Source organism: Pteronotus mesoamericanus, unplaced genomic scaffold (genome assembly GCF_021234165.1).
Source record: "Pteronotus mesoamericanus isolate MK-2021 breed Mesoamerican mustached bat unplaced genomic scaffold, CSHL_Meso_final contig_2, whole genome shotgun sequence".
Lineage (NCBI taxonomy): Eukaryota > Metazoa > Chordata > Mammalia > Chiroptera > Mormoopidae > Pteronotus > Pteronotus mesoamericanus.
The window spans coordinates 12,203,796-12,221,893 of NW_026555084.1; the positions used below are offsets into that span (position 1 = coordinate 12,203,796).

The following is an 18,098-nucleotide window of genomic DNA, read 5'->3' on the forward strand; positions in this document are numbered from 1 at the left end:
ACCCATGAAGGCAAGGGTGGGGGTAGTCCTTACTTCTTAGGGGTCTTCAGGACCCCAAGGCCTGCTTCCCTCCTGCTGAAGGCTTTCCTGAAGCCTGGGGTAGGGGGCGGATGGGGGCAGCCCTGATGTCAGGGGAGCAGGGCTGAAAGAGCCCAAATCTTTCTCTCCCACGGGTTCCCAAAAAAGTCCATATAGGAGAACGGTTAAGAACACAAAATCCTGAGATCTATCTAGACGTGGGTTCAAATCCTAGCTCAACCATTCCCCAGGTGTGGGGTCTTGGCTAAGTCCCTTAATTTCCCTGACTCAGTTTCCTCATCTGTATAATGGAGTGGTAACAGTGCCTACTTACAGAACTACTGGAAAGATTAAATAAATCATAACAAATAGTACCTCTTATTTTTTCTCATGTCATTTCCCCCCACGAATGTACAAGTCAGAAGGAAGTAGCACAGCTAGAACGCGAACCTGCGTCTTCAGACTCTCCGTCTCTCCACCTTTGTCCATACCGCCCCTAACATCGTTCGTGCTTTGAGATGAAGGCAGCGCTTTCCCACCGTTCCCGTCGCAGTGCATAATGGCATCTGATACCACTTGGTTTCAACTAATGAGGCTGTTTGAAGTCTCGAGGTCACCATCCCCTCAGAGTTGGGGGCTCTGGTTACCCCAGGCTCCACCTGGCCATTTGAGACCTGAGGGCTCTAGATCTTGACACACTTGTAACTTGTCACTGTCCCCTAGCTGGGGACCTTTGGGTTAAGGTGTTGACAACCTCTGGGAAGAGCCAGCATTGCATTGCCCAAAGTGACACATTAACTCATTGCTGGTAAATCAGTCTTGGACCAGTTATTCGGTCTTCTAGTGGGAATCCAGAGGCCGGAGCCCGGAACATGAAAATCGAAAAGAAAATCAGAAGTTCATTCCAGTCCAGGTTGTGCCTCAAACTCATGTGATCTTAGGCAAATCACCCCCCTGTTCCGGGATCTACTTTTCTATCTGAAGCAGAAAGGAGTTAGGCTAGAGGAAAGATCCGCATGGTCCCTCCTGGCTCTGAAATTCTAAGAATCAGGGATTCTATGAATTCCCCATTGCTTGGCTGTGGTCTGTTCCTGGTGGCCTGCTTCCTGCCTCTGGTTCATAAAATGTAGCACATAGTTGACCTCCCCACTCCGTCCATGACCATGCAGGTCCTCCCAGTTCTATCCACTTGTTACTGGCTAGTTTCTGAAAATAACCCTATGTCTGGCCCAGACCAAAGGCAGAGCCAGACATGCGCCCTGCCTCCGTCAACATGGCCAGCTTCCCCTGGCTGCCCCATCAGCCTCTGGGAGAGAAGCATTCCTAGTTTCCCAAGTCATCTCTTCTTCCCGCAGTTGCCAGGGCTTGCACTATTGTCTGCGCTCGTGCAGAAGGCAGAGGGGCCTCTAGCAACAGGGGTGCAGCAGCCTCCTGGCCGGAGGAGGTAGGGAGGCTGGAGGCAGATCCCCAGGAGTCTGGGTTGCCGTGCTCTGGAGGCTGGACTTGGCCTTGTGGGCAGTGGGGAGACACCACGGACCTTGAAGCAGAAGGAGGACAGGGTCAGAATTTGCCAAAGGTGTTTGGACTCCACCGAATAAGACTGGAGCAGAGAGGGAGAGAGTGGGAGCTGTTAAGAGAAACGCAGGCCAGAGAGATGACATGGCAGTTGGACAGCAAAGAGGAGGACCTGAGGAGGTCAACTGGCAGACTGCGTGACTGACCAGGTGGCTGTTCAACCACAAAAGCGACGGTGTCACTGGGCTGGGTGACTGGGATTATACTGTCATGGTATAAAAGGACTATCTGGGGGTTTGTTGGGATGGGGAGGAAGACCCCCGCGGAGAGCTGAGAAAGGGTCCCAGGCTGAGAGACAAATACATGAAAATCCCTTCAGTGGTTCTTGATACTTCTTGTAACTGTCTCTTATTTGGTCCTCTCAACACCCATGTCCTGTTTAACAGCTGAGAAATGCAAGGCAGCGGCAGGCCTAGGACCTTGAATTCAGGTCTCGTGACTCTTGGCCCCAGAAGACTGCTTCCCTGAATGGCTGGCAGGCAGAGGCAGCAGGAAGAGCATTTCCCACTCCCTCCCCCACCTCCACAGCCCCGCGGCAGCCACCAAAGGGCAGTGCGCCTCTGGCACAGTGATTTTCAGCCGGTGTGCCTCCAGAATTTTTAAAACGTGCAATACTTGACTATTTAGTTGGGGCACTGACCTCTTTTCCCCTAGACTGTCAAATAAAAAATTGACAACAGCCAGCCCAACAATGACCATCCGGTGTGAATGAATCAAAATTATACCTATTTTTTTGGTCAGATCGGCAAAAAATATATTTTGAGGTGTGCCACAGAATTTTAGTATTTTGATGTGATTGGTTTCCTTTGCAGTTCTTTGCCATGAGGTGAAAAAGGTTGAAAATCGCTGCCCTAGCACCTTCATTGCCCTCGGCCTCAGCTTTGCTTTATGTCATATAAAGTGGTGAGTGGGGCCAAGCAAAGGTTTTTGACGTTCAGACACAAATGGGCAACCCTCTTTCTTTTTTTTTTTTTTTACCAAGGAACCTTATATACACCACTAAGATGAACTCAAACAGGAAAGAACCTGCTCAGGCCGAGGCAGGGGCGGTAGATGCAGAGGCATCTGTTTGGACGGTTGGCTCCCCTGCCCCCACCGCATCGCAGCCTTCATGAGACTTCCAGAATCCCCAGGGTTCCACGGCCCACAGTTCACAAACCCCTGGACTAGCTGACTCTTGTTTGAACACTTCTCAGCCTGCATCAGCCGATAGAATTCAGGAACTTGAATGGGAACAAGTTCTTTCTTTTCACTAACCTCTAACTCAAGTTAAATTCTGTGTTCAATTATTAATGTAGACAATGACCAGAGTAATAGTGACAGTTCCTGTGACTCTGTCACCAGGAGAAATCACAGATATTTTCACATAATACAGTCTTTGTAGATCTCTCAAAAGATCATTTATGCTCCTCATTACTTTAAAATTACAAGGTATTACATTTGCTGCCAGATCTCCTTAAAATGTACGAGTAAGGAAGTACATATTAATCTATCACAAACATTTAAAAACATCTTTATAACTGTATTTTGATGTGATTGGTTTCCTTTGCAGTCCTACGTATTTTATTTTATGCACTTAAAAACATTCTCAGAAGGGGTCCATAGGCTTCACCAGGTTGCCCAAGGAGCCCGCAGCATCCATAAGGCTAAGAACCCCTGTCCTAGGACTTCTCTTCCGGAACTGAGGGGGCTGGGGAGCTTGCCGAAGCCTCTGCCAAAGAGGGTATGTAGGGCCTTGGATCCCAGGGGGCCCCACGCTCCGATGTGCGCTCTCTGAGCCAGAGGCAAATGAGGCAGGAAACTGGGGCAGGAGCAAAGGGACTCTAAGAAGTGGAGCAGAAGCCAACAGGCCAGGCTGGCAGGGCTCAGTCTAGTGGGACAAAGCAGGATTCCCTAGCCCCAACCCCAGCCAAGCTTCTTAGGGGAGCCAGGACTCCTGGGTCCGAGCCTTGCCTCTGTCCGCTCTCCTTCCACCCGCAGTTTCCTTCTCTGAGCTCATGCAGTGGAAGCTACAGCAGCCTCAAGGTCAAGGGAGACCCTGTTCTGGATCTTACTCTGCCCTGCCTTGCTGAGTGACTATGGACAAGTCATCTTCCTTTCCCAGATCTGTTTTCATTTTTGCACAATTTTTGGCATAAGGACTGTAACAATACCTTGCCATGCCCTCAGTGGACAGTGGTGCTAGGTCTTAGCGCATGATCATTTCATGCCCTTAGGTAGCTTCAGAAGCCTTTTCAACACTCTACCCGTTACTTGGAATTAGCAAATGAAGTGAAATGTATTTTCTATTATTGCACTAAATGATCTACATCTAAGGCACCATCCACATTTCCATCTCTACAATTCCAGGGCTCTAAAGACCTGATCCCAGAAACCCAATTAAGACACTAGGTAGATGTGAAGGCCTATAACACATGGTTATTTCTGAGCTGTTTGTGTGTGTAACAGAGAAAGAATGTTCTCAGCTGGGCTATAGATTTTCTCTCGTGAACCCCACAGCAAAAATTGGGTCAGAATAGGACACTCGGATGCTGAAATCTCAATCAGCCTCTGAAGAGGTAAAGAGAGGCACGTGGAAGTCAGACTCTCTCATTTTTTTTAGATTTTATTTATTTATTTTGAGAGAGAGGGGATGGGAGGACGAAAGAAAGGGAGAGAAACATTGATGTGTGAGTTACCTCTCGCACACCCCCAGCTGGGAACCCACAACCCAGGCTTGTGTCCTGACTGGGAATTGAATGGGTGACCTTCCGGTTCACAGGCCGACACTCAACCCACTGAACCACACCAGCCAGAGCGGAAGTCAAGGCTCTGATCAAAGTGTTGGGAATGTACATCACGCCAGGATTTGTGCCACCAGGCCCAACATGTCCCCAAGCGTTTTGTTTCATAAGGAACATCAGACAGGCAGTGCAGTGGAATGATGGTGACAAAGTGTGAATAACACTGGCCAACTCCAGGTGTCGTTCACACAGACTCTGATCACACCAAGCTGGGTGGCCAAGACGCGGATGTGCTGGAGACTGGCGGCTTCTCCCCCAACCAGCACGCAAAGCCACTTAGGAAGTTATTTCAGAGTGCTGACTAGTTCAGGTTACAGCCAAAGCCCAGAAAAATGCCATAATTTACCTAAGTCACAGCCAGTTTCAGCCGGTATAGGACCAGAGCCCAGTTAGCCACAGGCCCTCAGGGCCAGCCTGGTATCACAAACACAAAGCGGTCTTGGTGGGAATAGTGAGGAGTAGTGGAGACTGTGGCAAACTAGAAGTCACATGTCCCATTTAAAGGCAGCAGCTTATAATCCGTTCAAGTTGATTGTTGACATATGGGAAGGTGGACCCACAGTGCCACTTCTTCCTTCTGATTTTTTAAAGAGAAATCAGAACCTGGCTGGTAGTTCAGTTGGTTAGAGCATCATCCTGATACGTGAAGGCTGATGGTTCAATCCCTGGTCAGGGCACATATAAGAATCAATCAATGAATGTATAAATAAGTGGAACAACGAATCGATGTTTCTTTCTTTCCTTTCCCCTATTGTACTAAACTTCATAAGTTAAAAAAAATGAATAAAGAGAAGCCAGAATCTAGATGTTAATATTAAAAAGTCTGTTTTTAAATGTCAACATCTACATTTTTTAAATGTTAAAACAAAACACGGTGTAGGCAAAAGAAAATATATCTGGGGACTTTAGCATTGGGCCTGATTTGGACCTTCTGGTGGGATGGGTAAGAGCCCAGCCTCCAGATTTAGACATACAAAGATCTGAATCCCAGTTTAGCTGCTTGTTAGCGGCACAGTCTTTCTTTCTTTTTTTATTTTTTTTTTAAGATTTTATTATTTTTTTAGAGAGAGGGGAGGGAGAAAGAGAGGGAAAGAAACATCAATGTGCCTCTTACACACTCTCTACTGAGGATCTTGGCCCACAACCCAGGCATGTACCCTGACTAGGAATCAAACCAGCAACCTTTTGGTTCACAGACCAACGCTCAACCCACTGAGCCACACCAGCCAGGGCTGAGCAATCTTATTCAAGATTTGTAGCCTCAGTGCACACATCTGTACAATGGGAATAATATAGGGCTACCGTGAGGATTCAATAAGGTAATGAATTTAAAATACCTAGCATAATCGCTAGCCCATAGTAAGTGCTCAGTAAATCTAGTTCCTCCACCAAAGAGCCTCTGAACTTCATGGTGGTTGTAGGACTCATCAGCCCCCAGCCTATCCATCCCAAACTTATTTTTCTCCAAGATGTGGGTGCTCCATGTCCATGGAACTCTAACTCAGACACCCAACGCCCTCAAACATGCTCACACACACCCTGCACACACCCTTGGGAGGCTTTTGAGATGCCAAGGCTGGTTACCAAGGAAAGATGTTTAGGAGGCTTCCCTGGGGCACAGCTGCAACCTTCTAGTGTTGGTTAGAAGAGAGACATCCCCCAGAGCAGGGGGCTGTCTAACATGGGCTCTCGGGCGTCTGTACAACATTAGAATTTTTTCAACTTTAATTTTGTTAGCTCCTGGGTACATGCACACACGCTTACATGCACCACCTGCCCAAAGGAGGCTGCCTCCTCCTGTTCCTGCGAAACTTCTGTTCTCTCACTTCATCTGTTTTCCTCACAGCCCCCCTGGATGGGGAGGGAGCTCATTTCACAATCCCCTAAAATTGATTTGCTCAGCAGGAAGCTGCAGGGGATGGAAGAACAGGGGAAGGAAGCTCAAATGAGTGAATGAAGGGTGCTTGGTACCTTGACAGCCCACCCCTTCCCCAAGTGAGGATCAGCAACAGCCTGGTGCACTTGGGGGACTGCGCTGGTTCCAAAGCACTTGCTCATCCAGCATCTCCCTGGAGCCCCTGCTGCCCCAGGTGGTGGCAGGTGTGAGAGGAAATGGACCCAAGTGTCTGCCTCCGAATCAGTTTATCCAGCCCACTCGAGTCTCCAAAGATAAAGAGCTCTCCAGATCTGGGACTCTCTAGTGGAACATGTGGTTTCTGAGTTCCTATCCTAAGCTGCGCCCCCAACTTAACAACATCGACAAGGGCCACCAGGTAGCCAGCACTTTTGACATTCCTCCCATTCCCCAGCCCACTGCAGAATGTGGGAGAGACTGAGGCATAGAAAAGTGACTCGCTCCAAAGTCACCGGGTCTTACTGTCTGTGTTCGAACCTATGACTGTCTGACTCCGAAGTCTGCCCTTTAAGCACACATCACTCTGCCTCCTGCATTAGTGTCACACTCCAGGCCTGGGTTCAGTTTCAGGGGTCATGAGTCAATGAGCTGGCCCCCCAGCTTTTGTTTAGATGAGTCCACATCTCAGAAAGTCCTAATAAATGGCATTTCAAAAAGTAAAAAAACTTAACAAGCAGCCACAATTCCATCAAAATCAAAGCTTCCATGAAATACACTATTTTATTTGGCCCTAAGAATAATGTTGGTAGGCAAGCATTGCCAAGATTGCGACCCCCCTGTTTAACAGCTGGGAAAATTGAGGCTCAAAGAGGTTAGGCAACTTGCCCGAGGTCGAGTCCTGTGTCCTGATTCCCAGTGTGAGCTGTGTCGACCGCATGCTCACGGCATCCAGGCCCAGCGCCCATACCTACCTGTTGCCATCGACCCTGGCCACCCCCCAGCAGAGGCCTGAGGGAGACCACAAACCCCCATCCAGGCTCCCCAGCCTCCGTCGGCTGGGTCAGAGGTGGGAGGAACGCAGCGAGGAGACTCCTGGGAGCAGCCCAGCCCCATGTAAGTTTTCACGCCGAAGGCTTCCACTTTCGAGAATGCATCTCATGTGTAAGAGAGCACTGTGGAGGCCAAATCTGGGTTTGAGGTGTGATAGAAGTATTTCTGCTTGGTGCCCCCATAAACCCTGCAAGCTAGATCTAGGGTTCCCCCACGCAGGGTCCCCCTTCTCTGGAAACTGGACCCACACGTGCCCCATTTCTCATATTTCAAAAGGCCAAATGAAAACCAAATATTGATTCCAGATAAGATCTCACAGACAGACTAAACCACCACATTTCTTTGCTTTTGGTCAAACTTACATCACCTCAGTAGTATCATTGTGTTCCTGCTGACCAGAAACCACTGACTGGCCACCACAGGGCCCCAATAAACATACAAGGGGGAAAAGCAATTAATGACATTACATAACAGGTACAGCCTGGCAGCCGAAAATCTTTCAAAACAAGGGGGCGTGACAGGAGACGAAAATAAAAGGGAAAGCTGACGTGGAAGCTTGAGCTCCTCGTTTTCCCAGATGGGGACCAGGAGGCTCAGAGAGCTGGAGGAACCTGCGAGGTCGCACAGCAGGGCTGGAACCAGCCCCCAAAGCCCCTGCCCATCGGGAGGGCCACCTGCCCACCACACCCTGCTATGCTGAGGTTCGAGAAGCCAGAGCTTCAAGACTCACCAGGGGCTGCCGAAGGGTCAGGACCAGGAAGCGTCCTCTCCCTGGCACCAGTGGGCTCTTTCCTGACGGGCAGCTGCCAAGGCCACGTTGTCTTTCCTCCCTGGGCGTCTGCCAGGGTGGCTGGGCCTGGAAACCTCCCGGGAAGCCAGCTGTGGATGAGGCGAAGGAGGCCTCTCCGAAGGAAGCACCCTCTAAGACCTAGAGTGACTGGGCCCCGGGGTCACAGTGTGGTCGCGGAGAGCTGAGTTACCCAAGCCTGCACAGCTGCCTCCTGGCGTCCAGGGAGCTCTCCAGGTTGCACGGCTAGTTTTCTTGCCAACTGCTTGGTGCCTTTAAGAGAATGATCGCCATTCATTGGCTGAGCCAGGCTCCCCCTACCTCTGTACCTGAGCAGGTGAGAGCAGCTAGGCTAGGGGCAGGCCAGGGACTCAGGTGAGTAAACAAACCCTGGCAACCAACTGGCTCCCTTTTCCACACCCTGGTCTTCAGTGCCCCTACCCTCAATCCCAGGGACAGCCTGGGGGTAAAGAAAAGGCAAAACACGCTGCAAAGTGCCTAGGGCAGTGCAGTGCACAAAGCTTCATTCTCTCTCGGTAAGCCTAGATCAGAGTTATCAATATGTCTTCTCTTTGGGGTGGAGAAACTGTCCTGGGAGGGGTGAAGTGACTTGTCCAGTTCACACAGTTCTAGGAAGGAAGGTGAACAGAGTCAAATAGCATGAGGATCCCAACCTGTGTCTCCTGGTGCTACGAGACCACATCACCTCCCTCTCCGGAAGCCTTTGGCCGTCAGTTTCCCCCTCTGCAAAGTTGTACAGTAATGCTTGTATGTGAGTCTATACTCACAGTATTAAGTGTGTCTTATTGGATCCAGAGCTAAAAAGCCTTTGGAGATCATCCAGTCCATCTAGGCATTCAGCATGCCTTCTTTCACTCAGCAGGCACTGTTCTGTGCAGGCCTATTCTGGGTCCCAGGGATACACCAGTGAACAAGAAAGCCAGAGACCCTACCCTTATTGAGTTTGCACTCTGGAGAGAGGGGAGATGGATATAAACAAGTAAACAGATTAGATAGGTAATAGCACCATGAAAAAATGAAACAGGCTGATATGATGTAATGGGGGTGGTGGTGACTCTTTTAGATTATGGGGTCTGGGAGGCTCTCTCTAAGGAGGTGATCCTGAAGCTGAGACTTGAATCATGATAAAGAACTAGTCATTGGAAGAACTGGAGCAAGAATGTTTCAGGTACTGGGAACCGCAAGTGCAAAGGACCTGAGGTAGGGGTATTTAGAGAACAGAAAACAAGCTCCTATGGCTACAGCATAGTCCAACTCCTGCACCTCTGTTTTAATAGATAAGGAAGTGATTCAAAGAGATGAGTTGACTTGCCCAAGATCCCCTCTCACAAATGTCCCCTTCCTTTCCTTTTTTTAGAATTGAATTTATTGGGGTGACATTGGTTAATAAAATTATATAGGTTTCAGGTATACAAATCTATGGAAATACATCATCTCCATATTGTATCATGTGTTCACTATCCCAAGTCTCTTTCCATTGCCATTTCTCCCATCTTTACTCTGTTCTACCTCCTCTATCCCCTTTCGTTCTTTATCTTCATGGGTTAGGAAGGGAGACAGATCTGGAGCTCACTGGTATACGTGGGTTACCAACCCAACAACCATTCCGTGAACCTACAGTGCCATAACCTCATGCTTCTCCACTCTGGAGACATGTGTAAACTCCCAGGGGGTAAAGGCTATGATTTTTAGAGTTTATCACACTGAAGAACAAAATCCTGACCATCAGAACATAGTGTTAAAAATCCCAGCAGCAATGAAAACTGCCGACATAGACCCCTACGGGGTCAGCATAGACCCTTCCTCCTGAGTTCCTTTCTATTTCCATTTTCAGAATTTTAGACTCTGATTTTTCAAAAGGGCTGCCTGTTTTCAGTCATCACATCGTTAGTGGCAGTATTGGGATGGTTATTCTGAAACCGCTGGGTAGATAGTGTGGGATAAAGCAATGGGTCAGTAGTGCTAAGAAGAGAGATACAGATAAAAGATGAAAAAGGTAAGGTAAAAACCTTTTAATTCTGAATTTGATTGGAAGCCTCAGTTTGAATTTTTTACTTAGCTGATCTGAAAATAAACAAACCAACCTTATAACCTAGCTCTGCCTACTGTTTTCAGGTCTAGAAACAGCGGCCAACACTTTAGTGAGCACCTTTAATGCCCATGCTGTGGTCTTGAAATATGACTTCCCATTTAGCGGAACGCGGGCTCCTCAAAAAAATAACAGCTCATTCAACTTTGGGGCAGAAAATGTACAAGCACTGAGACTATATCCTTTACTGCCACGGACGAAAGAGGCTCGAGTTGTGGCAAAGGGACTAAGAAGACTCTCCAAACAGACTCCCACTGGCCGACGTCAGGACCATTTGAACATCAATAAAGAAAATAACTGAAATGAGTTGAAAAACACCAAATATATTTAAATCCACAAGTTCAAAATGGTCTATTACAAATAAACAAAAACCTCAGTGATCATCTTGGAAGATTTTAGAAAATCAACTTCTTATTTTGTAAACGTGTAATAAAGGGAAACAATTGAGAATGTATTGTCTTTCCTGTAAAAACTGTGCTTCGGGCAACCAAACAGGAGAGGGGAGGAAGTTGCTCTTTACATAAGCATTCCAACAAATAAAACAAACAGGAATGAACAAGGATTGACTGATACATCACCACTTTGCAACTCCTTATGAATTGGCTGATCTAACAATACTACAAAAAGATAAAGAATTAGACGTAATGGGTCTCTTGATGAGTTTAACATCACCCTAGGAGGAAACCATGTCCCCGCAAGTCAAACAGGAATCTGATCAAGCCTGGAGAGCAGGGGCTGACACACTTTCTCTCTACTGGCCAGTAATAAACATTTTAAACTTCACAGGCTACACAGTCTCTGCTGCCACTACTCAACCTGATGCTGTAGCACAAAAAGCAGCCATAGACAACAGCCAAACAAATGGGCATGGCCGCGTGCCAATAACATCCTATTTACAAAAAGGGTGGGGCTGGATTTGGCCCATGGACCATAGTTCGATCTCACTACCAGTTTACAGGAAATACATGAAATGACACCACAGGGATGAAATAAGCATAAGCCAAACTGGGGGGAAAGCCCAACAGGAAAACCATCCCGATTTTTTTAACAAAGGAATGTCAAGATATTAAAAGGAGAGAGAGAAAGATGGGGGAGGCATATTAAAAGACACTTAAATACTGACCAATCGCAATGTACGGACCTTTTTGAGTCCTAACTCAAACAAGTATAAAAAGAAAAAAATTATAGGGTAATTGAAGAAATGTGACCACTGACTCAAATATTTGATACTGTTAAGGAATTACTGCTGACATTTGCAGGTGTCTGATTATGTACTGAGGGTATGTTTAAAAAGGGGAATCCTTATCTTTTAGAGATATATGCTAAAATACTTACAGATAAAATGGTGTGATCTCTGGAATTTGGCTAAAAATAATGAGTGGTGGAATACAAAGGCAACAAAATTGGAATGGAATTGGTAATTGTGAAGGTGGGTGATAGGTTTATAAAAGTTCATTACACTGTTTTCTATTGTGTAAATAATTAAAAATTTAACCATGAAAAGTTAAAATATCAGCCAATTAAAATTTTGAAGATATGACAAATTCAAATTTTGAAAAAGATATGGGAAAAGGGTAGCTCTCACAGCTGGTGGAAATGTTAATTTCTAAAACAACTTTTAAAAAAAATTTTATTTTTCTTTGGAGAGAGGGGAAGGGAGGGAGAAAGAGAGGGACAGAAACATCAATGTGAGAGAGACACACCAATCGGTTGCCTCGAGTATGCCCCACTTGGGGATCGGACCCGCAACCTAGGCATGTGCCCTGACTGGGAATTGAACCAGAAACCTTTAACTTTGCAGGACAACGCTCAACCAACTTGAGCCACACCAGTCAGGGCCTAAAACAACTTTTGAGAGCAAATTTTATACACTTCATATCCCCAAAATTCCACGTCTGGAGATATATTAAGAGAAACTTTATTAAGAGACATATTGAAGCCTTTTTTTTAAAAAAAAAAAAAAAAAAAAGGAAAACACCAAAATGGGTAAATTATAGTACATTTGAACTCTGAACCATAGGGGTGAGGGGAGGCTTTGAAATGCAGACATTTGCAAATGACAACTATATGTGGAGCTAGGAGCTGGGGCTCCATCAGAATAGATTTTGTTCCACAGATGTTGACTGGGTGCCCACGCAGGGTCAGGCCCTCTACTAAGTGCTGGGGATACAGAGATGATGTCTCTCAAGGGGTTCAGAGTCTAGATATCAGGGCTGGAGAGGGCCTAACACATCATCTAGCACAAGCTACCCATTTTACAGATGTGGAAAAGGAGGCCCAGAGAAGTTAAACACCTTGCCAAGGCACACATTTGGTTCATGGAAGAACTGAGCCAATTGAGCTAGATCTCTGATGCTCTGAGAATCAGGAGATCTTGAAGCTACATATTCTTAAGGTGAACCTTGGCTCTGTAACTCACTAGCTGTGACCTTGGCCAAGTTTTTAATTTACTTTTATTTAATTTTTAAAAATTTTAATTTATTTATTTTTAGAGAGAGGGGAAAGGAGAGAGAAAGAGAGGCAGGGAAATACCGATGTGAGAGAGAAACACCAAGCAGTTGCCTCCTGTATGCATCCCGACCTAATGGAGACTGAGCCTGCAATCCAGGCATGTGACCTCGCAGGGAATCAAACCAGTGACCTTTGACTTTGCAGGATGACGCCCAACCCACTGCACCATACCAGCCAGGGCTTGGTCAAGCTTTTTAAAGTCTCTTTCCTAAGAAGAATAACAATACCAACTTCACAGGTTGATGTAAGGATTACATGAAATTTAAGGATTAAAGCAAGCCCTTGACACGTGACAAAAAAAATAAGCCGCAATGGATAGGTGGCATTATTAATACAGAGTAAGGCTTTAGCAAAAGGACAAAATGCTACTTTCTATGTTGCTCTTAAAATAGTTAACCCCACACTCATTAGAGCCAGGATGGCCAAAGCTCTGTACCAGGTTGAAGGTTTGTTCCAGGTTAGTTAGGTGCTTTCTGTCCAGGCCCTTCCCCAAGCAGCTCCGTGTAAGGGACTCCTCACCACCTGCCCACTCTACCGTGACTACCCTCTGAGGCCCTTGCTGAGACATGACAGGGTAGTGCAGCTCTGCAATCTGTATGGATCCTGTTCTACTGCCCTGAGCCTCAGCTCCCTGTAAAATGAGCATAATAGAAGCAACCTCATAGGACTGTTGTGAGGTTTAAGTGAACTAATGCTTAGCATATAGTAAGCCCTCAATAGACTGGAGCTATGCCGCCGATGATGCAAGACACTGTCCTTGGGTGTCAGCCTCTACAGATACAGAAGAGGGTCAACGACACTCCCCACCCTCAAAGTGCTTCAGTTCAGGGGGGGATACAGCCAGAGGCCACTCCATCTTTCCCATTTCACCCCATGCTGCCACGTTGCAGGCCTGGATCAGGGCCCAGGGAGGTGGGCTCTAACAAGGACCGAGCCAAACGTCCTGTGCCTGAAACTACCACCATACTCATCCCCTTCCCAGCTCTGCAGACTTGCCAGACGTCTCTGGCTGCTGAAGCCAAAGCACCATATGCCCTGAATAATAAAGTCATCTAGAAAGTTCCCTGTGGTGAGCTGGGCACCACACTCTGGCCTGCACCCTGGGGGCCAGGCAGCCAGAAATATCACCAAAGGCCTGCCCTCAAAGCCAAGCTCCTGTCCCCAGCACAGTGGAGCCATGGCGCCCAGGGAGTGTCAAAGCCGGTTCCTTCCCTTTACTGATGACTTCGTCTTCCAGTGAGACCATTTTCACAGAGTCTAATAAAACATTCTCAGTAGGCTCGGTGACCATTTGTCCCAATTTTCCCAACCATAGAGAGCAAAAGCCATTGAGGATCAAATAAAAGACATGGTAAGACTAACACAGGCAATGAAACCAGTTAAATATAGGGCGGGGCAAAAGTAGGTATACAGTTGTTCCTATGGAAAGTAATGCAATCATCAGTAAAACATAACATAAGAATAAACTCCATGTTTCATGTACTCACAACTGAAAACCTACTTTTGCCCACCCTTGGGCATTCGGTTCCCCTGTGGAGGCAGGCGTATGTACAGTTGTTCTTTCAGGCAGATGTGGACGCTGTCAACGGGAAGCTGCTCACAGGCTGCAGGTGCCAAGGACAGCAGGCGCCAAGGACAGCTGGTCAGCTGGTCTATTTGTTATGCACAGTGAGCTCCCTGTGGGCAGCAGCTATGCCTTGTTCCCCACTGTGCCCAGCACTCAGCACCAAACACCGCACCTACTACTGAGTGGTCACTGGGAACATATTTTCAAATGAATAAAGTTGCTTAGTTAGACAGTCAGCCAATGGGTTTAGGTGCTTCTATTGCACATTCTCACAACAGCCTGAACTTTTCCTGCTCGGTGCTTATCATACTTGTAATTCAATAATTGCACATGTAATGATTTATTTCACGTGTGCTTCCCTGACAAGACAGTATCCCCCCAAGGGTAGGGACTATCCCCAGTATTTACTAGTTGTATGCCCAGTGCTTCAAGTGGGATTTTGCATATAACTGGCATTCAATAAACGTTTGTTAAATGAATAAATGAGCATGGATGGCAAAGAAGGATGTGGTCAGTCAGCCAACCCACCTGCCAATCTTGAAGGCCTGCACTGCCCTAGGTGCTGGGCCCCACCGCCAGGCCGAAGGAAGCTGGCCTAAGGTTTTCTATGTCAAGATGCTGACAGTGTTGTCAGAAAGTGGGGGAGTGGGAGGTTGCTAACGCTGAGGCTCAGCTGTTCTTAGGAAGAGTCTGCTTCCTAGAAAATCTGTCCCTTTATAAAAGAGACAACATCCACGTAGGAAGCAGGCTGATCTGCTAGTTAACCAGGGCCTTCCCTTTGCCTCTAGTTGGTGATCTGGGATATGTGGCCTGGAGGGAGATGTACTAAATTTCAGCCTGAAGTTAGTAACAGAATCTGCTCTGTGGAGTTGTTAGTTGATGTGTAAATATTTACCACAGGACCTGACAATGGCACAAATGCTCAGTAATGCCACCTAGAGTTGTTTTTGTTGTCAATACACTGCCTTCTAAGGCTGCCCTTGGATGGAGGGCACCCTGGATGCCACCACGTGGGTGAAGATCTTCAGGGTGGAAGTGCAGTGAAGGGTGCCGGGCTTCAGCAAGGCATCTCCTGAAGCCAAGCTGGCCAGACCCCTGGCAGGAGGGAGTGAACCACCTCAGGGTCAGAGTTACTACCAGTCTGACTTGGGAAAAGTTCGCCCACACATCCCTTCAATCCAGACAGTAGACTTCTTTTTTGCTCAGCTGGATCCAGAAGCTCAAGCAACATCATGGGGATGTCTCTCTTCTGTCTCCATCACCCCACACTGCTGTCTTCTGTGTTTCATGGAGGATCAGCCCCCTCAAGGTGGCTTACATACATCCTATCCTCTCAGCTACCACAGAAAAGAGGACGTTTCCTTTCCCCACAGTTCAGATCAAACCCCCAGAATCACATCTCATTGACTGTTATCGAGCCACATGATCACCCCGGAACAGTCATATGGCCAGGGGATACAAGACTCTGATTGGCAGAGCTGAGTCATATGCCCACCTCTAGCATATGGGCTAGAGTCAGCTTCACAGATGAGAAGGGAAGTTTTTCTAAGGAATGTAAGGTTGCCATTCCCAGAGGAGGGAGAATGTTGCTAGATCAGCAAAACAAATCTCCACTGCAGATTGCAAACCTCTCTGCAGGTCAGGTGACAAGGGCAATGTCACAGTAAGACCAAACAAACATCAATTCTGTCAGACAAATAAAGTGAGAGGATCTGGAGGGATTCCCAGAGGGCAGGGGGCATTACTCAGTTGTGTAGCAAAAGATCTGTTTTAGAGGCGCTGACCAGGTAGCTCAGTTGTTCGGAGCATTGTCCTGATACCCCAAGGTTGTGTGTTCAATCCTCCTTTGGGGCACATACAGGAATCAATGAATGAATACGTGGATGGGTGGAACAACAGATCAATGTTTCTCTCTCTCTCATTAAAAAAATAAAGAAAGAAAGAATCAATTAAAAGACTTGTTTTATAGGGCCCAGATCAGGGTGAGACACTTGCCTTGGTCACTAAATTAAGGGAGGCACAAAAAAGCTCAGTAACCTAGATAAATAATCCTTGAATGCAATATTTTATAAATCAAAATTAACACAAAAACTGTACGATAAACAAAATATCAAAATTTAAATAAAGGCAGGATGAGTAATAGTGCCATGGAGAGCCACATTGGTACTTGGAGCAAAATGAAAAATCAGAATTACTGATCCCACTGTTCTTTAAAATTTCGGTATTTTGTTCATTGTGAATGTTTTGGCATTAATTTTGATTTTTAAAATGTTGCCTTAAAATGCAATTTATCTCGATTACTGAATTTTTTGGCACCACCCTAACTGCTGTGCCCAAGGATGCCTCACTCCCCTCACCGTTGTCTGGGCCCTGCTGTCTTACAAGGGATTGGCTGGAGGCAGAGAGGAAAAACTGCCCCGAAATGAATCGATGTATCCAAAACTGACTTTCCCTTGTGGGAGGGGCTCTGGGCTGGAAGAGAGGCCCTGGGATCAGCCTGGTTCTGCCACCAGTGTGCTGTCACTCTGTTGCCCTGTAAAATGTTTTCCTTTCTATCCTCAGATCTTCCACTTGCATGTGAAGCACAGGGCATGCTTAGTGGTTTTCAACCACTAATAGAACTCAATCTCTCAATGAGAAAACCAATCTAAATGGAGGTGTAGCAGGCAGTGTGCGCTGAGACAGACCCATCCGCACCTGTGTCCCTCCACCAACTCAATGGCCCCCTCCAAGTGTCCCACGGAGCCCTAAGGAGTTCCAGGGAATACAGTATGAAAACCATTAAAGGCAATGATATCTAAGATCCCTAGGCAAACTCATTTTTCTGCCTGTCCACATTTCAGGTCCTCCTGTCTAGTCTTCATTTAGTCTGTTTCTCGGATAGCCAATAGTTCCCCGTGTCAAGGACACCACAGCTGCTATATTCGAAATGCTATCTCCATGGGTCTGCACTACTCCTCCTGAATCAGAGTCTGCAGGGCCCGGGCCAGGATGCATCGTTTTGAACAATCGCCTTCCTGCCAGTTGATGTGTTACCACAGGTAGTTAACTAGTTATTAATAAGAAAGAGGGCAAAGGGAATTAGACATTGAGTTTAATAATATGGGGAGCATAAGCCTGCTTGCCGAGCCAGGAAGCTATAGCATTTACAGAAGACATCCACTTAAGCGTTTGGGCCCTCCCCAATTATTTCCACAGAACCTCATGAGTTATTTCGTCTTGGAGCTATCGTTACAACTGTCCTTCTGAAAGACCAGGGTGAGGGAGAAAAGAACAGGAATGGTCGGATAAGCCCAGATAAATGAATCAAGGTTTGCCAAGTGGAAACAGATTACAGTGAGATCTTCAGTGGCCCTTTCCTAGACGGAACATCCTGGCAGCCCCCATAGTTTGTACTCAAAAGAAATCATCTGTGCATTTCTTTTCTTCTGAAGTGGAACTGGTAACCTCAGGGATTATTTATTGAATTATCAGGTTTCTTATTAGTACATTAATAGGTTCCTTGGAGCCAGGAGTGAGCATGCCCATAAAACTGTCAAGAGAATTAATTTTCGACTCTGGAAATATGGTAGATTCTTGTCAACCGCAAGGGAAACAGCCATTCATTCACTCATTGTTTCCCCCACTCAACTACCTTGGCAGATTCATGGGTACATAAGATGTTTCCTCTGCTTTTTCCCCCAGCTTTATTGAGATGTATTTCATACACTGTACAATTCACCCATTTAAAATGTAAATTCAATTGTTTTTAGTATATTAAGAACATGCAATCTTCACCATGATCACTTTTAGAATATTTTTATCACCTCAAAAAGAATGCTTGTACCGGTTAGCTGTCGCTC

The 18,098-nt window shown here is 46.6% G+C and overlaps 1 protein-coding gene across 2 annotated transcripts in view; it reads right to left on the bottom strand.

Moving 5' to 3' along the window:
* Positions 1-18,098, bottom strand: part of LARP1 (La ribonucleoprotein 1, translational regulator) — a 95,454-nt gene that overhangs the window by 66,554 nt on the left and 10,802 nt on the right. The window contains exon 1 of one of the 2 annotated variants that reach the window (XM_054568133.1): positions 8,012-8,139. The exons of the other annotated variant lie outside the window; for it this stretch is intronic. The gene's annotated coding sequence lies outside the window, so the exon portion shown is untranslated. Of the gene's footprint in view, positions 1-8,011; positions 8,140-18,098 lie in introns of those variants that run through there. 2 annotated transcript variants of the gene reach the window in all.